Source organism: Phaseolus vulgaris, chromosome 8, assembly GCF_000499845.2.
Source record: "Phaseolus vulgaris cultivar G19833 chromosome 8, P. vulgaris v2.0, whole genome shotgun sequence".
NCBI lineage: Eukaryota > Viridiplantae > Streptophyta > Magnoliopsida > Fabales > Fabaceae > Phaseolus > Phaseolus vulgaris.
The window spans coordinates 43672443-43695753 of NC_023752.2; the positions used below are offsets into that span (position 1 = coordinate 43672443).

The 23311-nt window shown below is 36.0% G+C and overlaps 1 protein-coding gene and 1 long non-coding RNA gene across 3 annotated transcripts in view; both read right to left on the reverse strand.

Moving 5' to 3' along the window:
• Positions 1 to 23311, reverse strand: part of LOC137827033 (large ribosomal subunit protein eL32z-like) — a 38698-nt gene that overhangs the window by 1479 nt on the left and 13908 nt on the right. Inside the window, exon 1 of one of the 2 annotated variants that reach the window (XM_068633228.1) lies at positions 226 to 406. The exons of the other annotated variant lie outside the window; for it this stretch is intronic. The gene's annotated coding sequence lies outside the window, so the exon portion shown is untranslated. Of the gene's footprint in view, positions 1 to 225; positions 407 to 23311 lie in introns of those variants that run through there. 2 annotated transcript variants of the gene reach the window in all.
• Positions 22174 to 23275, reverse strand: LOC137824408 (uncharacterized). Its single transcript, XR_011083251.1, has 2 exons — positions 22922 to 23275; positions 22174 to 22846 (listed from the first exon to the last, which is right to left on the reverse strand). It is a non-coding gene; the product is annotated as an uncharacterized lncRNA (long non-coding RNA).

The window sequence follows — 23311 nt, forward strand, 5'->3', positions numbered from 1 at the left end:
TACGCCAATGGTTAATTTCATTTCAACCCATGTCAGTATTTCTCTAAAACAGAATGCTAATTAAGCAAAAATGAAATCTAGGGTACATAAATTTAGTTCAAACAAAAATGGCTTCACACAGAAAGATAGTATGAAGCACAACACAGTTACAGTAGAAAATAATCAAAATCAAATAAAATGATAACAACACAGAGACAATTGTAAAGAAACAAGATTGTCCCATACCTGCTTGTTCTGGTGCTCCTTTAAGAACAGGGTTCAGAGATGATGAACACAGCGGAGGGACTGTCAATTAGGTTTTAAAGTGCAATATATATGAACGGGTAATGATTCGGTGGCATTGGACCCACCTTAAATATAGTGCACCTTAAGATTCGGAAACTAAATGAGCCTTGAGGACTCAATTGGGCCAGGCCTTTTTTTATTTACGCACACTTTTTATTTTGGGTGTTCTTCCTGTATCCCGACAACGTTCTTCTTGCACTCATCAAATAAATAGAAAGACCAAAATATCTCATCTAATTTGATTTTGTTTCAGATTTTTTTTTTTTCAAAACACACTTATAAATTTCAGAAAGGAGTATTTGGAAAGCTCCGGAAAAGATAATCCAAAATTCATTTAAAAAATAAATAAAATTGTATTTTCGGATAATGATGAGGTATAAGAAGAAACACCCTTTATTTTTTTTCTTTTGATAAAAAGTATTCTTCGCTGAAATGGGTTCTTTAGCAATAAACAAAATGAAAATGCATATTTGATAAGTGGACTTTTGTCAAACTAAAAGTGCATTTTATTTTGCACAATTTATCTATATCGATATATTTAGAAGAATAGTTATTTAAAAATAATTTTATATGAAAAAATAATTTTAAATATATGATTTAGGATTAAAATAAATTTCAAATAAAAATTTATATAATAAAGTTATATTTTAAAATAAGAATTGTACTGGACCAGAGCACTGAGTTCAGCGCTTGATGATCGAACTTCGACATCTGTGTCAAACAGGTCAGGTCGGTTGGGCCACATGAGCAGGCTCCAGGTAGCGGGTATTGACTTTTATGTGTATACTTAATGTAACTCTTCGTGTAGAAGGCCTTGTCAGGTCAGCGAAAGGTGTTAATGGACCTAAGGGTGTGTTTAGTACATTCAAGTCTAACACAAGTAAAATATTCTCTATGACGCCTAAGCCCAAGAGCGTTAAGGGTTCTGGGGGATAAGTTGCATGCATGATATGTAAAGGCTGTTGAACCAAGTGGTGTTCAAGTTTTGAAGAATCCAAACTCTTTGAAGGATGTTGAAGCCTCTGTTGTGCTTGATGTTGATGTGCTGCTTTAGTATAGTTATGGGGTAGTTTGGATGTTGTAATCCACCCTTTGATTAAATCTAAAGCATAGGCATTCTCAATCTTTGTGAAAGTAAAATGTTTTCAAACTAAGTTAAAAGAACCGATTGTTTTTTCGAAACAACCGATTGTTTATACTTAGGTGTTTTGAGAAAAAGATTGAAAACTGTTTTTAAAATGGTTGAACTGTTAAGTACCAAAACAACCGATTGATTCGAGGAAACAACCGATTGTTTGTTTTGGGACCATAATAGAAAAACGGTTTTATCTTTGACTGAGCTTTAAATGTTTTAACTGCTTACGCAACAGTCCTTAAATGCTTTGACCAATCTTTTAATGCAATTTAAGAGTTTGTTAAGATTTGATAACAAACTACATCTTTGAATAAATTCAGAAAAAACAGATTTGACAATTAATCTTTGACAAGTTTTTGCTAAGAGTTTTTTAGTTTTTCAAAGAGCAGAGATTGCTAAGAGTTTGTGATTGATAAAAGTGTATGGAATAGGATTCTGCTTGTATTGATTTCAGATTATCTTCTGTAACAAGTGTAATCCTTGTACTCTGTTAAACAAGTTTCGTTTCTGTGTTTGCTGAGATTGGTTGTGTGTTCTTGAGGGGATCAAGATCAACAATCTTAGTGTTGGTGTATTGGCCAAGGAGAGTGTGTTTCTTGAGGTGTTCAAGTTCATTCTCTTGGTGTAAGTGATCAAGGTGTGGTTGCTTAGTGGATTTCCTCAGGGTTTCTGAGAAGACTGGATGTAGCTCTGGGTTTGGAGTGAACCAGTATAAACTGTTGAAGCTGGAGGAAGCTTCTTCCCTACCAAGGCTTGATGTGTGTTTGATGAAGAAAATGGCTTGAGTGCTTTGAAGATTGTAATAGGTTTTTAGATTCATTTGTAATTAGGCTTGTAAGTGTGTATGATTGCCTTTTGCTGTGTAACCTATCCTAGATGCCTAACCAAGTCTAGATCAAGCACATGATGTGGTTAAATGGTTTTGAAAAGCCTTTTGAAATGTTTTTAACAGTTTTAAAACAGTACACAAATAAATCTGTTTTATGGAGAAAGAATCTGTTTATTTCCTCTCTGTTAAAAAGGCTTTCGTTAAATAGTTTTTGAAAAGCTTTTTAAAATGGTTTTAACAGTTTTAAAACAGTACACAAATAAATCTGTTTTATGGAGAAAGAATCTGTTTATTTCTTCTCTGTTAAAAAGCTTTTCTAAATTTCTGTTAAGGCACCAAGGGAAAACTCAGTTCGTTATTTCAGTTAAGCTGAGCTGGCCTGTGTGTTATACTTTAATCTGTTTTACTGTGAAAGAACAGGTTTATTCTTTGACGTGCTGAAAGGTTTTTCACAAGTTAGTTAGGGCACCAAAGGTACCACTCAGACAGTTATTTCTGTTAAGCTGAGTTGGCAGTTTTTACAAAATAAATCTGTTAAGTTCAAAACTGAATCTGTTGTTTTCTTAACTGCTTTTCAACTGTTTTTTGAAAAGAAGTTAGAAACTGTTTTCTATATAAACAATAACTCTCTCACATGAATAAGTGCTGAGGAATTACGGTTTTGACAGAGATCAAACAATTTCCATGTGAGAAGAAGGATTGAAAGATGTTTTGAAAGGTTTTCCAAAGAGATTTTCAAGTGTGCTTGTTCTAGGAAACCTTTGAGCTTGGTGAAGGTGCTGGTGCAGTTCTGCAGCAAATTGAACTACTGGTTTTGAGTTCTTGCATCTTCTTTTCAGGTGTAATCTTTCCTTTATTCTGTTTTGTAAAGGTGTAAGTGTTAGTCACTCCTTGATAGGGTTTCTTGGAGTGCAAGGTGTGCTGAAATAGGGTTTTTCAGCATTGTGTGTGGTGTTCTTGTAGTGTTCAAGAACTGCTGGTTTTGTAAGTGATTGGCACTGTTTTTAGTGAATTCCACCTTGGGGTAAGGTGAGACTGGATGTAGCTCTGTATGAGTGAACCAGTATAAAAACGTGTGTATCTTGTATTCTCATCCCTGCACTCTTTTCTGGTTTTTGCTTAATTCTGTCAAGAACTAAATCTGTTCTTTTTAAATTGAATCTGTTAATTCTGGGTTAAGTGAAAACTGTTCTTCCTGATTTGTTGAAGTTTTCTGATCATAAACAAGGTTGCTGCATATAATGGTTTAAGTGAATTGTGAACAAACTGATCATACATTAAAACCTGAGAAAGGATCATACTTCTTGAAATCTTGTGTTGTGTAACTTTTGATTGATTTCTAAGCATAGCTGTATTCTTCATCCTCACAATATTAAGCTGATCTGGTTCTGTTATATTTCTTGTTGAACACAATTTTACATTGAACAAAATTCAAATTGTGCCAAGACTGCTCTGAAGAATCAATCTGTTTCATGTAAAAACAATCTGTTCTTTTTGCCTCTGGAATACTGAAAAATTGTGTGTTCTTGCGAAAATTTTATAAGCTCAATTCACCCCTCCCCTCTTGAACTTAGACACTAATAGACCCAACAATTGGTATCAAGAGCTAGGGCTTGTATTTTGCTCAAGTGTGTGTATGATGTTTGAGTTTAAAATGCCTTTTGCTGAAGGTGCATCTATTAATAGACCTCCTATGTTTGGTGGTGTTAACTATGCTTTCTGGAAAATCAGGATGAAGATCTTTATGGAATCTATTGACATGGGAATCTGGGATGCAGTGGTCAGTGGACCTTTTATACCTATGTAGGTTGTCAAAGATGAAACAATAAAGAAGCCTTGGTCTGAATGGAGTGAAACTGAGAAGAAAAAGGCCCAATATGACTCCTTAGCCAAGAATATCATCACCTCTGCACTGAATATGGATGAGTTCTTTAGAGTCTCTCAATGTAACTCAGCAAAGGAGATGTGGGATGTACTAGAGGTGACTCATGAAGGAACTGATGATGTGAAACGGGCAAGGAAGCACTCACTAATTCAGGAGTATGAGCTGTTCAGAATGCAATCTGAAGAAAGTATTGCAGATGTGCAGAAACGATTTACACACATTGTAAATCACCTCATTGGCCTTGGTAAAGTCTTTGACAAGGAAGAGCTTAACATTAAGGTATTGAAATGTCTTGATAGGAGCTGACAGCCTAAGGTAACAGCAATCTCAGAATCCAGAGATTTATCCAAGATGTCCACTGCTGCACTTTTTGGAAAGCTGATAGAACATGAAATTGAGCTGAAAAGATTGAAAGAATAAGAAACAGTGGAAAAGAAGGCCAAAGGAATTGCTCTGAAAACTACCATAGAACATGATACAAGTGAGGAAGAAGGTGATCCAGAACATGATGAGACTGTGAGTCTGCTCACCAGGAAATTCAGCAGATTCCTTAGAAAGAAAAATCGTGACAGAACTCAGCAGAGAAAGAGGTATTCCAAACAACCTATTGATTCAAATTCTTCCAATTACACGTGCTTTGGATGTGGTAAACCAGGTCATATAAAAGTTGATTGTCCAAACAATCAAAGTAAAGAAAAATCAGCAAGCAAGAGGAGTGACAAAGGGAAAGGTAGAAGAGCATATATCTCATGGGAAGAAAATGATGTATCCTCATCTAGTGATTCTTCAACTGAAAGTGAAAAAGCAAATCTTTGCTTCATGGTGAATGATGAGGGATCCAACTCTGACTCAGTAAGTAATTTCTCCACTGATTCTGAAAACTATGATCAACTGCTATTATCCTTTAAGGAAACACATGATGAAGCAAACAGGTTGGCTGTAATGTGCAACAGATTGAATAAAGTAAATAAGGTACTTGAACCAAAGGTCAAAGCTCTTGAAGAGGAACTGCACAAAGCTAAAACTGAATTAATTAGTCTTGAATTGACATGTTTGCATGCATCAATTAAAACTTGTGATAATTGCAAAAAGCTGGAAAAACAGGTTGAGTATTTGTTAAAAACACTTTCAAATTTCACTAAGGGAAGAGAAAATCTTGAAACATTATTAGGTTCACAGAATGCTGTTTTCAATAAAAATGGTTTAGGATATAATCCTGGAATGAAAGGTAATGTGAAAAAGCTGTCAAGTTTCTTTGTTCCTTCCAAAACAGTTTTTTCCTCTTTTAGTAATTCAAAAACAATGCATACTGCAACATGCTTTTATTGTATGAAATCTGGTCATGTATCTAGAACATGTAAGGCTAGGAGATATCTTGTTCCTAAAGGATTGGCCAAATGGCTTCCTAAGGAAAGGTGTTAATCATGCTGGACCCTAGACTAAAGGGGTACCATATATGCTAAATCTGTTTTGTTGCAGAAAAACAGCAGGAAAAACCAGTGGTACCTAGATAGTGGCTGCTCAAAGCATATGACTGGTGATGTGACTCAGTTCATAAATCTGAAACTCAAAGCTGAAGGGCATGTCACATATGGAGATAACAATAGAGGAAAAATTCTTGGAAGAGGAGATGTTGGTACTAAAGACTCAACTACTATTGAGAATGTCCTATATGTTGAAGGGCTAAAACATAGTCTTCTAAGCATTAGCCAGCTATGTGACAAGGGATACAAGGTCAATTTCGAAGCCAATACTTGTACAATTTCAAATGAAAATTCTGGTAAGGTGCTGTTCACTGGAAAAAGGGTAAACAACATTTATCTCCTTGACATTGAAAAGAGTTGTTCTGAAAATGAGTGTTTGCTATCTAAAAATGATGAGTCATGGCTGTGGCATAGGAGACTAGCTCACATTCACACAAATCACTTGAACAAGCTAAAATCTAAGGAACTTGTTTCTGGCTTACCAAACATAAAGTTTCAAAATAACAGATTGTGTGATGCCTGTGTAAAGGGAAAACAGATTAGAACTTCTTTTAAATCAAAAGATATGGTTTCCTCAAATAAAGCTTTGGATGTTTTGCATATGGATTTGTTTGGACCTTCTAGGACTGCTAGCTTAGCTGGAAATTACTATGCTTTGGTGATTGTTGATGACTTTTCAAGATATACATGGACTTTGTTTCTTGCTTCTAAAAATGATGCATATAAAGCCTTTAAGAAACTTGCAAAGGTTCTGCATAATGAGAATGAAAATAGGATAAAACAGATTCGTAGTGATCATGGGGGAGAATTTCAAAATGCAAAGTTTGATAAATATTGTGAAAAACATGGGATCATACATAGTTATTCTGCTCCTAGGACACCCCAACAAAATGGTGTTGTTGAAAGAAAGAATAAATCACTAGAAGAGTTAGCTAGGACTATGCTAAATGAATCTGGTTTACCTAAATATTTTTGGGCTGATGCTGTATATACTGCTTCTTATGTGCTTAACAGAACATTGATTAGACCATTTCTTAAGAAAACTCCCTATGAATTGTATAAAGGTAGGAAGCCTAGCATTACTCATCTTAGGGTGTTTGGCTGCAAATGCTTTGTTTTAAATAATGGTAAGGATAATCTAGGGAAGTTTGATCCTAAATCAGATGAAGGAATACATATTGGTTATGCTATAAATGGTCATGCTTATAGAATATATAACAAAAGATTGCTTGCTGTTGAAGAATCTATACATGTTGTGTTTGATGAAACAGATTTTTCTGTGCCCAAATCTGTTATGGATGAACCTGGTATGGATGATTTAAGAACAATTATGCAACAGAATCAATCTAGTGAGCTTGATGCTACTAATCCAAATTCTGTCAAAGAATCTACTGTGAATGCAGGACTGCCTAAAGAATGGAAGACTCCAAGGGATCTCACTCTTGACAATGTAATTGGTAAAATTGAGAAAGGAGTCTCAACAAGGAATTCACTCAATAACTTCTGCAGAACAGTAGCTTTTGTGTCACAGATTGAGCCTAAAAGCCTGGAAGAAGCACTGCAAGACAGCAATTGGATAACAACAATGCAGGAAGAGCTGAACCAGTTTGAATACAATGAAGTGTGGATTTTGGTTCCAAGGAAGCATGAGATGAACATCATAGGAACCAAGTGGGTGTACAGGAACAAGATGGATGAACATGGAGCTATCACTAGAAATAAAGCAAGACTGGTTGCTAAAGGGTATAACCAAGAAGAAGGTATTGATTTTGGTGAAACCTATGCACCAGTAGCACGTCTTGAAGCTGTCAGACTTCTTTTAGCATTCTCCAGCATACAAGGTTTCAAGCTGTTTCAAATGGATGTCAAGAGTGCATTTCTAAATGGCTACATCAATGAAGAGGTGTTTGTATCTCAGCCTCCAGGGTTTGAAGATTACAAGAATCCAGAACATGTGTTCATGCTTAAGAAAGCCTTATATGGATTAAAGCAAGCACCTAGGCAATGGTATGAAAGGCTAAGTGAATTTCTGCTGTCTCAAGGTTATAGCCGTGGCAATTCAGATAAAACTCTCTTTCTAAAGAAGAAAAGTGAAGATATCATACTTGTGCAAGTCTATGTAGATGATATTATCTTTGGATCCACAAATGAAGAGATGTGTGAAGACTTTGTGAAAACCATGAAAAGTGAGTTTGAGATGTCAATGTTAGGAGAAATGAATTTCTTCCTTGGTCTACAAGTTAAGCAACTCAAGGATGGGATTTTCATAAGTCAAGAAAAATACTGCAAGGAACTGCTCAAGAAGTTTGATATGAATCAATGCAAAGCAATCAGCACTCCTATTTCAACAAGTTGTCAGCTGGATCAAGATTCTGCAGGAAAATCAGTGGATCAAACGAAGTATAGGGGTTTAATTGGTTCCTTATTATATCTAACTGCCAGCAGGCCTGACATTATGTTTGTTGTATGTCTATGTGCTAGATATCAATCTGATCCAAGGGAATCACACTACAATGCAGCAAAGAGAATTCTGAAATATTTGCAAGGATCTAAGGATGTTGGATTGTGGTATCCTAACAAGGTATCTTTGAATTTGATTGGTTTTTCATATTCTGATTTTGCAGGCTGCAAAGTTGATAGGAAGAGCACAAGTGGGACTTGTCACATGCTTGGATCAAGTCTAATCTCTTGGCATTGCAAGAAGCAAGCTTGTGTTGCTCTCTCCACAGCAGAAGCAGAATACATAGCTGCTGGAAGTTGTTGTGCTCAAACCTTATGGCTAAGGCAGCAGCTAAGTGATTTTGGTATTCTGTTAAATAACATACCTATAAATTGTGATAATACAAGTGCCATAAATCTGTCTAAGAATCCTGTCATGCACTCAAGGACTAAGCACATTGAAATTAGACATCACTTTCTAAGAGAACATATAGCTAATGGAACATGTGATATACAATTCATTGGTACTGAATTTCAATTAGCTGATCTATTCACTAAACCACTTGCTAAAGACAGGTTTCACTTTCTTTTAAATGAATTGGGTATTATTAGCTTGAATTGTCCTCTGCAGTGAAAATTTCAATCTGTTGTTTTATGTTTTAACATGTTTCGTTCTCTGTTTCAGAAATCACAGCTGTGACTAGGAAAGAGAAAGATTTATTTTTCTCTCTCTCACTTTATTATTGACTGCTTTTACGGTTATTGACCAACAGATTCATGCAAATTAGTGTGTGGGTATCCTAACTAATTGGATTTTGTGTAGATGCAACAGATTTGATGTACCAAAATCAGGTTCCAAGATATTCTTACGTGAATCCACACCTGAACCTGCTGCACCATTGGAATAAAATCTGTAGCATATCTGTGGGATTTGATTTTTCTTCAAAATTCATTATTTCCAAAATCTGATTACATTGCCCTGAATTAAAATTTGTGTTTTTCAATTTTGGTTTAATAATTCTATATAAACCTAGCACAATTTAGCTTGTCTCTCACACCATCTCACTTGCACTATAAGCTGTCCAGGTGCACATTGCTTCACCACAGGTTTTGTTTCTGCTTTTGAATAATAATCTGTAATGTGTTTCTTCTAGAATTGTATGGTAATATATTGATGCAGGGAAAAACAGATTAAGCATGGCATCCTCCTCACATAGAAAGAAGAAATCCAAGGAGCAATCTCAAAGCAGCCAAGGTATCCTGGAAAACTGGTTTGCTGGAGATTCAGAGGCAATGACAAGGTTCATACATGAAACTGGCAGGAAGCAAATCAATGTACCCAAGCTGCTTGAGTTCTCATGGCTGAGAGAAGAAAATTTGATAGAAGCCAAAGACTTGCTCAAACATCAAAAGCTGAAAGGATTTCTGGAGATGAATGGAAATGTCTATCCAGACCTTGTGAAGGTGTTTTACTGCAACCTTGAACAGGAAGGTAAAAATCTGGTTTCCCATGTAAAAGGAGTGAAGTTGAAGATCACTAGGGAAATCTGGAGCAGTGTGGGTGGAATCAAATATTCAGGACTGAAAGTGAGCAAATGAAACACTGCTGGAATTCAAGGATTCAACAAAATGCAATTTTATAGAAGCTGTGTGAGGAATCCCACTGAACCAGTAGCTAGGTATCATGCAGGTAGCCTAACTCTAATTCCTAGACTCTTAGCTCATATAATTGCTTGGCAGCTTACCCCTAGAGGAAGTAATCATGCTGTACTTCATGAGGAAGACTTGATACTGCTGTATTGCATCATGAACCAGCTTAAGGTAAATTGGGTAAGTACTATGGTTGAACATATGCTGAAATCTGCAAGACTACCTGATTATCGCCTTCCCTATGCAATATTTGTGTCAAAACTAATTGATCACTTTAAAGTGGACACTACCAATGAAAGGAATGATTCTATTAAGGCTGCAAGTGAAATAGATAACTCCACACTCATGAAAATGGGATTCTATAAGGATGAAGATGGCTGGGTTTTTAGAAGGAATGCTGGACAAAGGGCTGAGCAAGAAGCTGCTCCTCAAGGAAATGAAGAAGAAGAAAATGCTGATGGTGTGCAACACATGGACGAATCACCAGTACATTCTGCTGAACATGAAGATGTTGCTGCCACTAGTCAGAATGCAATAGTTGCATATGAGGCACCTGAGTACAGAGGTGAACCTCTGTCTATGTTTGAAAGACAGGTGCTAAGCAGGCTGGACACACTCACAGATGAGCAGAAGGCACATTATGAGATGACTTATGCCAGGTTTCAACACTTGGATGATCAACTTGAAGGAGTTCAAGTGCAGCTAGCTGAGCTCTATTACAACAACAAGTGATCCCATCTCTAAGCCTTTATCTCTTATATGTTGTTGAACAATTTGGGATTAATCTGTACTGTTTTTTTCTGCACTGGTTTTTAGTTGTTTTGTGGTTTGTAATGAACCTCTATGGTTTATTGGTTTTATTTGACTGTTATGTATGGCTATTATTTTTCTGTGGTATTTTGTGCTCCCAATCTGTTTGATGAATCCAAAGGGGGAGAAGAATAGCCTGGTACAGAACAGCCTAAGAATAGCCTGGTACAGATTCTGCAGATGATATTCACAGTGGCTGCTGATATGATTCAGATGTTAAATCTGCAGGTATAACATTTCTAAATCTGTTGTTCTGCTTTAACACCTGTTTTCTTTGTATACAGTTCTGTACAGATTTGGTCATGATCCTTCTTCGAAGCTGTGCAAAGCAAAGGGAATTTGTCTCCATCAAACAGGGGGAGATTGTTGAAGCTGGAGGAAGCTTCTTCCCTACCAAGGCTTGATGTGTGTTTGATGAAGAAAATGGCTTGAGTGCTTTGAAGATTGTAATAGGTTTTTAGATTCATTTGTAATTAGGCTTGTAAGTGTGTATGATTGCCTTTTGCTGTGTAACCTATCCTAGATGCCTAACCAAGTCTAGATCAAGCACATGATGTGGTTAAATGGTTTTGAAAAGCCTTTTGAAATGTTTTTAACAGTTTTAAAACAGTACACAAATAAATTTGTTTTATGGAGAAAGAATCTGTTTATTTCCTCTCTGTTAAAAAGGCTTTCGTTAAATAGTTTTTGAAAAGCTTTTTAAAATGGTTTTAGCAGTTTTAAAACAGTACACAAATAAATCTGTTTTATGGAGAAAGAATCTGTTTATTTCTTCTCTGTTAAAAAGCTTTTCTAAATTTCTGTTAAGGCACCAAGGGAAAACTCAGTTCGTTATTTCAGTTAAGCTGAGCTGGCCTGTGTGTTATACTTTAATCTGTTTTACTGTGAAAGAACAGGTTTATTCTTTGACGTGCTGAAAGGTTTTTCACAAGTTAGTTAGGGCACCAAAGGTACCACTCAGACAGTTATTTCTGTTAAGCTAAGTTGGCAGTTTTTACAAAATAAATCTGTTAAGTTCAAAACTGAATCTGTTGTTTTCTTAACTGCTTTTCAACTGTTTTTTGAAAAGAAGTTAGAAACTGTTTTCTATATAAACAATAACTCTCTCACATGAATAAGTGCTGAGGAATTACGCTTTTGACAGAGATCAAACAATTTCCATGTGAGAAGAAAGATTGAAAGATGTTTTGAAAGGTTTTCCAAAGAGATTTTCAAGTGTGCTTGTTCTAGGAAACCTTTGAGCTTGGTGAAGGTGCTGGTGCAGTTCTGCAGCAAACTGAACTACTGGTTTTGAGTTCTTGCATCTTCTTTTCAGGTGTAATCTTTCCTTTATTCTGTTTTGTAAAGGTGTAAGTGTTAGTCACTCCTTGATAGGGTTTCTTGGAGTGCAAGGTGTGCTGAAATAGGGTTTTTCAGCATTGTGTGTGGTGTTCTTGTAGTGTTCAAGAACTGCTGGTTTTGTAAGTGATTGACACTGTTTTTAGTGAATTCCACCTTGGGGTAAGGTGAGACTGGATGTAGCTCTGTATGAGTGAACCAGTATAAAAACGTGTGTATCATGTATTCTCATCCCTGCACTCTTTTCTGGTTTTTGCTTAATTCTGTCAAGAACTAAATCTGTTCTTTTTAAATTGAATCTGTTAATTCTGGGTTAAGTGAAAACTGTTCTTCCTGATTTGTTGAAGTTTTCTGATCATAAACAAGGTTGCTGCATATAATGGTTTAAGTGAATTGTGAACAAACTGATCATTCATTAAAACCTGAGAAAGGATCATACTTCTTGAAATCTTGTGTTGTGTAACTTTTGATTGATTTCTAAGCATAGCTGTATTCTTCATCCTCACAATATTAAGCTGATCTAGTTCTGTTATATTTCTTGTTGAACACAATTTTACATTGAACAAAATTCAAATTGTGCCAAGACTGCTCTGAAGAATCAATCTGTTTCATGTAAAAACAATCTGTTCTTTTTGCCTCTGGAATACTGAAAAATTGTGTGTTCTTGCGAAAATTTTATAAGCTCAATTCACCCCTCCCCTCTTGAACTTAGACACTAATAGACCCAACATAAACAATTGTGTACAATCTCTCTATCTCTAACTCTTTAAATTCAGTTTTATTTTGTTGTTTGTTGGTATAACCAACCGATTGTTTCTGTGAAACAACCGATTGTTTTTCTGGTATTGCAGCTTTTGCTTGCTGTTTTGGCGAACTGAATTTCTGAATCAATTGTTTCTTGAGATAATTCCATTTTTGTTTGAAAAGTTTGCGAAAACCCTCTTTAAGCAATTCACCCCCCCCCCCCTCTCCTCTAGTTTAAAGCCATATATTCTAACAATTGGCATCAAGAGCTTGATTCTTGAAAGTTATTCAAGTTGATCTAAAAATCTTTTTTAAATGGTTGATAGACTACCTTTTGGGGAAGGTGCTTCAATTTACAGACCACCTCTGTTTTGTGGTTTGAACTACCAATTTTGGAAAGTAAGAATGAAAATATTTATGGAATCTCTTGACAAAGGAATTTGGGATGCAATTGAAAATGGTCCTTTTTTCCCAAAGTTTGAAAAGGATGGATCTGTTATTGAAAAACCATGGTCTCAATGGACTGATGCAGAAAGCAAAAAGGCCAAATTCGATTGCATTGCCAAAAATATTATAACCTCTGCTTTAAATTCTGATGAGTTTTTCAGGGTCTCGCAATGCAAATCATCAAAAGAAATGTGGGACACTTTGGAAGTCACTCATGAAGGAACAAATGAGGTGAAAAGAGCTAGAAAGCATGCTCTTTTCCAAGAGTATGAGATGTTTAGAATGCTTAAAGGAGAAACAATTTCTGAGGTGCAAAAAAGATTCACGCACATCATCAATCACCTTATGAGCCTTGACAAAACTTTTGATAAAGAAGAGCCATCAAGATCTTGAAATGTCTTGATAGAGCATGACAACCAAAGGTAACTGCTATTTCCGAATCTAAAGATCTAACATCATTAAGTGTTGCTTCTTTGTTTGGAAAGCTTAGGGAACATGAGCTAGAGATGAATAGACTCAATGTTCAAGAGAGTGAAGATAAGCACACAAAGAGCATAGCTTTGAAAGCATCCAAGCACAAGGGAAAGCAAGATTCCAGTGATGATAGTGATAAGGAAAACCTTAGCTTGCTGTCAAGAAAGTTCAGCAAATTCCTAAAGAGAAACCGCAACAAAGATAGGTATGGAAACAAGAAATCCAATGATTTTAATTCAAATAACTATATTTGTTTTGGTTGTGGTGAGCAAGGTCATATAAAGGCAGATTGTCAAAACAAGAGTAAAGAGAAAAAGTCTAACTACAAAGAGAAGAAAGGCAAGACAAAAAGAGCCTACATAGCTTGGGATGAAAATGAGGTGTCATCATCAAGTTCTTCATCAAGTGAAGATGAGAAAGCAAACATATGCTTGGTAGCTGAAAATGATGATGAATCTGGTAGCTCAAGTGAGGTAAGTTCATGTGCTTCCTTAAATGAACAAAATTACAGTGAATTGCTTGAAGCTTTTCAAGAAACACATGATGAAGCTAATAGATTGGTTCTTTCAAACAACCGATTGAAAGATCTTAACAGTTGGCTTGAAAAGAGAGTTAAATCACTTGAAGAAGATCTGGAAAAAGCAAAAAGTGATTTTGAAAAATTGGAAAACCATTTCAAAAAAGCTTCTTGCAAGTGTGATACTCCCAATTGTGAAAATTGTGAAAATCTTGAGAAAAAGGTTCACTGTCTTATTGAAACTGCGGACAAGCTTTCAAAGGGAAAAATCTAACATTGAGAATGTCTTGGCATCTCAAAGTTGTGTTTTTGGAAAGGCTGGTTTAGGCTTTAATCCACAGAACAAGCAAGATAAGTTTTCAAAAGGTTTTTCAAGAAAATCAGAAAAACAACCGATTGTTAAGAAGAAACAACCGGTTGTTACATGCTTTTACTGCATGAAGAAAGGCCACTCTGTTAGGTTCTGTAAAATAAGGAAATATTTTGTTCCAAGAGGTTTTATGAAGTGGATTCCTAAGGGATGTGAAGTTTCTAACTGCAAAGAAAAGTCAAAAGGACCCAAATTTGTAAGGGGACCAAATCTTGCTACTTGAAATCTTTTATGCAGGAAAACTAAAGAAAAAGGAGGGACTGAGTCATCTGATCAAGTTCTTGAAGAAAAAGACAATCATTGAAGTTGAATCAATGATATGCAAAGGACCTCTACAGTGAAAAGAGGCTTCTTGATCATAAAGCACATGGCTCATTGAAGAATTAACATAAGGATAAGACCTTCCTTTATTTGTTCTTAATTTCTGTTTCAAAGTTCTTTCTCATGGTTAAAAAATCTTTTTATGATCAATGTTATCTGCTTTGAACTCCTTCTGCTCATGGTTAAAATTCAAAAACAATTTAACTGCTGCAGAAAAACAACCGATTGTTTCTTCGAAACAACCGATTGTTTTGTGTTTGACAGCACTATGAAGAAATTGTTTTAATTGCTAGTTTAAATTTCTATCCGTTGCAGATCAATTCAAAGAGAGAATCTTGATCAAAGAATTTGTGTTGAAAGTTGAACATGTTCAGAGAGAAGTTACAACAGTCATAAAGGAGAATATTCCAAAATCTTGGAAATTCAAGAGCCTTAATGACTAGTCAAAGATCACATGTGAAGATCACGTGATTCTCAGCTTTTTCTGACATTTTCTGTGCAAAGCAGAGTCAAGTCCTCTCTCTCTGAAAATCAGGTACTCACTAATGAAATTAAATGCTAATTGATTCGTTTTCTGCTATAAAATCTGGTGCAGCTGATCTCTTCAACAAGAACAACCAATTGCAACATCTCTTGCAAAAATCTATGAAGTGAGTTTTTCTCTGTTTTCGTCTCTGCCATCATGGAATCAATTCCTCCCACCTCAAAGAGAGTCAAATCCAGAGCTGTAAGGTCTGGAGGAAGGCTAGAAGGCTGGTTTTCTAGAGACAGTGATCTAATTGAGAAGTATAGGTATGAAACAAGTATCAAGAAGATAAACAACTCCAAGGTTGTATGCTTTGATTGGCTGAAAAGTCAAAAGCTTGATAATGTGAGAAGACTGCTCAAGGATCAATCTCTCAGAATGTTCCTGGAGATGAAGGGAAACAAATATCCAGATTTGGTGAGGGTGTTTTACACAAACCTAAAGTTTGAGGGAAACAATCTAGTTTCTCATGTGAAGGGTGTAGAAAAGGAGATAACTCATGAAGTATGGACTGTTGTTGCTGGTCTCAAGTTCTCTGGTCTTAGAATCAACAAGGGAAACCTTGGAGTGGTGGAGGATTTTAACAAAATCCAATTCTACAAGAGTTGCTTGAAGAATCAACATGTTCAAGTAAGTACATGCTCGGTTGGAGGTCTAAAGCTTGATGAGAGATTGCTTGCTCTCATTGTAACTTGGATTCTAACTCCAAGGGGGAGTAATCATTCTGTGCTAACTGAAGAAGATCTGGTATATATCTTCTGCATCACCAAGAAAATCAAAATCAATTGGATCCATATAATCAAAGAACACATGCAAAAAGCCATGAGGTTAGGTGATTATCATTATCCATATGCTGTTTTGATATCTAAATTTCTACTCTATTTTGAAGTTAACCTTGAAGATGAAACTTCTGAGTTGGTCAAGTCAACTCAAGAGTTGAACAATGGATCACTCAGTAAGATGGGTTTTACCAAAGTAGGTGGAAAATGGATTAGTAAGGATGGTGATCATGGTGCTTCATCTAGTGGTGCTGCTAATCTTGAACAAGATGAACCTGCTGATATGGATGTTCAACATGAAGATCCACCTGAAGATTATCAAGATGCTGGACCTAGTGCTGGTGCTAGAGATCAGGAAGATGGAATGCCAACCATGTCTTCTTTTGAAAGATACATGATCAATAGGCTTGATATTTTTGGGGAGAATCAAAGGAATCTTCATGATCTGTGTGTTAGCAACTTCCAGAACATTGATAACAGATTCAACAACATGGATGCAAGGTTCATGACTCTGGATGAACAGATTGAAGTTGTTCAAAATTAAATCTTTGATCTTCAGTTTGCTGATGAAGAAGAATGAAGGAAAAAAAACCGATTGGTTATCGGAACAATCGATTGTTTTCTTGTTGTTATATTTGGTTTTTAAATTTCTTTCTTTCTGCTGTTGCTGCATTAATTCTGATGTAATCAAAACAATATCTTGTTTTATCTCTTATCTTTGTCTATTTCTGAAGACAAATAGGGGGAGATATATGTTGTGTATAAGTTTTTAAGTTTCGTTTTTTATTTGTTAAAACAGTTTGGGATAAGTAATATTTTTCTGATATTTAGCTCTGAAGTTTATTACTGTTTAACTGTGCTAACCAAATATCAGAAGTTCTATGCTTTGTTCAAAACTTTATTTTGCAGGAACTGCTTCAGATTCAATCAGGTACAACACAAGCATCAGGGATTTGTCTTCATCAAATAGGGGGAGATTGTTGAACCAAGTGGTGTTCAAGTTTTGAAGAATCCAAACCCTTTGAAGGATGTTGAAGCCTCTGTTGTGCTTGATGTTGTTGTGCTGGTTTAGTGTAGTTATGGGGTAGTTTGGATGTTGTAATCCACCCTTTGATTAAATCTAAAGCATAGGCATTCTCAATCTTTGTGAAAGTAAAATGTTTTCAAACTAAGTTAAAACAACCGATTGTTTTGTCGAAACAACCGATTTTTATACTTAGGTGTTTTGAGAAAAAGATTGAAAACTGTTTTTAAAATGGTTGAACTGTTAAGTACCAAAACAACCGATTGATTCGAGGAAACAACCGATTATTTGTTTTGGGACCATAACAGAAAAACTGTTTTATCTTTGACTGAGCTTTAAATGTTTTAACTACTTACGCTCCAGTCATTAAATGCTTTGACCAATCTTTTAATGCAATTTAAGAGTTTGTTAAGATTTGATAACAAACTACATCTTTGAATAAATTCAGAAAAAACAGATTTGACAATTAATCTTTGACAAGTTTTTGCTAAGAGTTTTTGAGTTTTTCAAAGAGCTGAGATTGCTAAGAGTTTGTGATTGATCAAAGTGTATGGAATAGGATTCTGCATGTATTGATTTCAGATTATCTTCTGTAACAAGTGTAATCCTTGTACTCTGTTAAACAAGTTTCGTTTCTGTGTTTGCTGAGATTGGTTGTGTGTTCTTGAGGGGATCAAGATCAGCAATCTTAGTGTTGGTGTGTTGGCCAAGGAGAGTGTGTTTCTTGAGGTGTTCAAGGTCATTCTCTTGGTTGTTGTGTAAGTGATCAAGGTGTGGTTGCTTAGTGGATTTCCTCAGGGTTTCTGAGAAGACTGGATGTAGCTCTGGGTTTGGAGTGAACCAGTATAAACAATTGTGTACAATCTCTCTATCTCTAACTCTTTAAATTCAGTTTTATTTTGTTGTTTGCTGGTATAAACAACTGATTGTTTCTGTGAAACAACCGATTGTTTTTCCGGTACTGCAGCTTTTGCTTGCTGTTTTGGCGAACTGAATTTCTGAATCAATTGTTTCTTTAGATAATTTCATTCTTATTTGAAAAGTTTGCGAAAACCCTCTTTAAACAATTCACCCCCCTCTAGTTTAAAGCTATCTATTCTAATAAAGGCTTGTACGCCTATGGTGGACAGATTGGACCCCTAAGGTTGGTATATGAGTTGGTACTCTGGCGGACATTTTGTTAAGATTTATGCACTCCAAGGAGAGAAGATTTTGTGCAGTTGTCGTGCTAAGATTGTGCGCATTGCAACAAACTCCTCCCATCAAACATGCTTTCACTTGAGATAAGGTTCTCATGAGAGAAGGTTGTTACAAGAGGTAACCTAAAAATAGTTTATAAAAGGGACTTGAGATCCCTGGTAAAGGTACACTGTTTATAAGACTAAAACTACTTACTTACTTCTTATTGTTTCTATAAGCCTGGTACCTTACTTGATCGTAGAAGTTCAATCAACAGGTAGGGTCTCCTCTGTTTCAATGGAGTCAACTGGCAACCAGGTCAACCGGAAAGAACAAGAATATATTAAATAAATTCATTTAAAAATAATATTTAAATTTTTTTATTTTATCTATTATTTTAAGTATATGCTTATTATTAATAAAATATTAAATTAATTAGTTTACTTATTATTTTATTTTTTATTTTTTATCTTAATTATTTATTTTATAATAGAAAATCTATATTAGTAAAATATTAATTAATTGATTTATTAATTTAACATTTCTATTTTATTATAATATAAAATATACATTAATAAAAAATTAATAATATAGTTATCAGTAAAAGTACACACTCTATTATTCTTTTATTTAATTGATTATATTATTAATATTTTTGTTATTATTAGTATCTAGTTAATTATCAATTATGAAAAACTATAATGCATTATATATAAAATTTATATATAAATATTCTTTTTAATTTGAAAAAAAATTATGTACCGATCGTGGACGAATGAGTCACGTCACTCAGCATCATTGACCTATCGACCGAGTGATCAACCACATTAAAGAACAAATTGATAATAAATGATAAATAAGGAAACATCTTATAAATTAAGGTACTCCTTATAAATCTGGGTCACACCCCACCAAATCCAGATGACATTTCGAGAAATCAACTAACACTGTATGTGTTATATATGACCCATGAATCAAATAGTTCATTACCAAACACTATAAATAAGCCTTCTACAAAGGAGTAAGGTACGTTTTTATCATTTTTATATCATACACTCTCAATACAGAGTACTAACTTGATTGTCGAGGAACCTTCTGTAGGTTTACTCCCGACCGCTAAGAAATTGAAGGGTTAAAGTCTGAAGGAGTAGAAGAGTTTAGAGAGCTGAAGTACAAGGAAGCACAACTAACGACACGACTACTAGAGAGTGATCGACATCAACAACAATTGTTACAATCAATCTCAGTTACTATCTAGGCCCACTTTGTCTATACAAGTACAATTGATGTGCACCGTGAGGCCGAGATAGAGTCAAAGCAAGCGATAATGGTTTCAACAAGACAAATGACGAACGACAGGATGCCAGAGAAGGATCAAATTGCTATGTTCCAGGCTCTATAAAAATAGATGTAAGAAACGCGTCAAAAGAATAAAAAGGAGATTGTCGTCCGCCAAAAGAATGAAGATGAGATGTGAATCCTTAAAGAGCAAAATGAAGAGATGAGGCGGCAACTAATCGATCCCACGCACGTAGTCGAGAGTGGACAGTAAAGGCAATCTCCTCAGAGGAGCAAACATACTCAAAACCAGAACCAGGAGAGAATGGTTACAGCCTGAACTCTGACTTATCACTCTTCCAGACTGCATACAGAGCGCACAACCATCATAGAAGATGATCTGAAAGGACATCCCTTCACTGATGAAATCATGAAAGCATAACTCCCTCCTAATTGGTAGGGATCGAGTATTGATCGATACGAAAAAACCATAGATCTACATGTAAGACAAATCAGTGTGGTGTCGGGTATTCCCCACCTTACTGAAAGGAGGAGCACTCAGTTGGCTCACTCGACTACCATCTAATTCGGTGGATAATTTCAAAACCTTGTTATCTAAATTCGGCACTCAATTCGCAACAAGTCGATCGCATAATCTAAAATCCATAGCATTTGCCAATATATGACAAGAGAATGGTGAATCATTACGAGCATTCATGGAGAGGTTCAACTTGAACATCAAAATTCTCAACCCAAAAGTGGCCATGCATCATCTAGTCACGATTCTTCGGTCAGGACCGTTTGCTGATAGTCTGTGTAAAAAACCAGCGAAAAACTTAGACGAATTGAGGTAACAGGCGGCTAAATTCATGCTATTGGAAGAATTGTTTGACTACCGCAATAATGTCTGAGTGGACGATGGTGGAAAAGAGAGGGATAAAGGTGGCCAACATGCACCCAAAAGATCTGACAGATACAAAGAAAATCAAGGTTTTCGGTTTCACACTTGTACCCATTTGAATGCTGATAGGGGAAAATTATGGATGAGGCATTGAATCCCGATCTCATCTTGACACTCAAAAGGTTACAAAGCCCAAAAAACATTGATACGTCTAGGCAATGTCGATAGCACTGCAACTTTGGCCACACGATCGAAGAGTGTCAAACATTGAAAAACAAGATTGAAGAACCTATACAAGTTGGGAACTTGTGCAAGTTCGTCCAGAGTATGAACAGAAGTACCCATAGATCCCCTACAGGGAGAAATATCCTCGGAGGAACGAACAAAGGGATCCTTATTCTCGCCATCATCATGATAATGACCGACGACCTGTAAAACAACAGCGAAGGAGTGAAACTCTAAGAATGGCTTATTATTTAGAATATTTATCTGGAAGAATTGTACCAAGGATGTGGAATGTCACACACCTCAAATTTTATTATAGTTAATAAATTGAATAGTGCACTCTTTCCTCACTCGGTTGTTTTATCCATAAGGAGGGTTTTCAATCAAGAAGGTTTAAAGGAGACACTTTAAAATTACACACTTGTTATTGTTTCAGTTATGGCGAACATGTTAACACTACACTATTCTCATAAGGAAGCCTGCTTAACAATTAGTAGCCCTTCCCGAATGAACGCGTAATGTGCTAATATGATTAAGGAATCACACTAGATGCAACTTTTCGACCAAGGCAACTTGCTTAACAATTAGCAACCTTTCCCGAATGAACGTGTAATGTGCCGATACAGTTAAGGAATCACATTAAATGCAACTCTTCGGCCAAGACAAGTTTCTTAATAATTAGCAGTCCTTTCTAAACGAACACGTAATGTTCTTATACGGTTAAGGAAGCTTTGTCTTAAAACGAAAATCCCTACCAATATCCTAAATTTATACCTGTCGACCAAGGCAACTTGCTTAACAATTAGCATTCATCCCCAAACGAATGTGTAATGTGTCGATATGGTTAAAGAAGTTTTGCCTTAAAACAACAATCCCTCCCGATATCCTAAATCTATACCCTTGGACTAAGGAAGGTTGCTTAACAATTAGCAACCCTTTCGAACGAACGTGTAATGTGCCGATACGGTTAAGGAAGTTTTGCCTTAAAACGACAATCCCTATCGATAACTTAAATATACCTTTCGGCTAAACAAGTTTTGCCCCCATGAGGCAATCCCTCCCGAACGATTAAAATAAAATGTTCCGATTAAGGAAACTGTCTTAAAACAACAATCCTCAACACCCGACCAGTGTTCAACCTATATAAAGCTTGACACAAGTTATTTAAATTATATTGATTCATGTATCAGGTCAACATTCAATCTGTTAAAGACTCAACTTATTTAAATTATATTGATTCAAAATATCAGGTCAACGTTCAATCTGTTAATGATTCAGCTTATTTAGGTTATATTGATTCAAGCATATGCTCGATATTCAAAATTGTAAAGTAATTCAAAAGCTTGTGTCAAGCTTCCTTAGTGTCAATAAGGAACGAGCAATAACTGAATAAGGATTATATTGATCTTTCAACATACATTCTTTAAAACTTTACAAGTGTCAATAAAGGCATTCAAACAACTACTAAAAAGATCAAAAGCAATAAGGTCGTTCGGTCGACAATCAAAGAAGAACGAGCAATACACAAAAATGTGATTAAACCAAAAGCATTACTTATAAGGTAAGGAAGGGTAATTGTATGTGGCCCACACCACATGCCCAAGGGAATTTTCAATATACAGCAAGATATAAATAATTTACAGAGGGTCAAACAACTCCTCCATCGAGTGCTTCCATCCTTGACCTGATGCGATTATTCTTCTAGAGACCCCATGGCCTCCAACATCGCCTTCAAGGAGTTGAAAGTCTCATCCAACTCTGCCTTTAACATAACCACAACAACAACCAAATTCTTTTCAAGCTCTCTCTTGAGTGCCTGACCTAGGACAAGTGTCTTACCCATCATTTAACACCATTCCTGACACCATGTCTTCAACAGGCGCAACAACAATGATCTCCTCCCCATTAGGAGTGCAAGCACTTTGGACACCCTGAGCAAGGTGTAAACGCTCGCCCAGCAACGCTGATGAAGATGACCCAACTTCCAGAACGGTTTGGGGAGAAGTACAACGAGGTGACCGATCGAGTCTTCCCCTTTTCTTCGATTTTGTTGGTCGCTCGTCACCACTGGAGGGGGGACTAAGTCAATTACAGGGTTGGACAAGCCCCCCAAACCAGTTTAAGTGACCCCTTTTGTCGCTTTGTCTCCTAGCGGCGTAATTGTTTTAACATATTGGCAACATCTGGTGCAATTTGCACCATTACTCTTGCAAATCAACAAGAAATTAAGCACACGGTTAATAAAGTGAAGAAAAACACTAACATTTTAAATGCTACATACCGACAAAATCTATTTAACGGTGGAGCGATTGGTAGACAACCAAGATCTTTCAAGTAGGGAGTCTCTTCGAAAGTTGGTCGAATACACCAAATTTCTTTATTCTGAGGGACCTCGGTCACGACTTATATCAATTGGGAAACCGAGTCCACTGGAATGGAAACTTGGGTTTACCCCCATAATCGTAAAAATACGGCTTACCATCCGACTCAACAAAAACTTTGAAATACCTCTCCTTAAAAATTTTATATCACGAAGAATAAGGTGCACAAAGAATGCTACCTAGACAATTAGAAAAAGAAAGCCAACCCACAAAATGAACCGACCGAGAGTTATAATAAAACAAAATGATTGTGTGGACGACCTTAGACAAAAAACATCGCAAATAAGCCT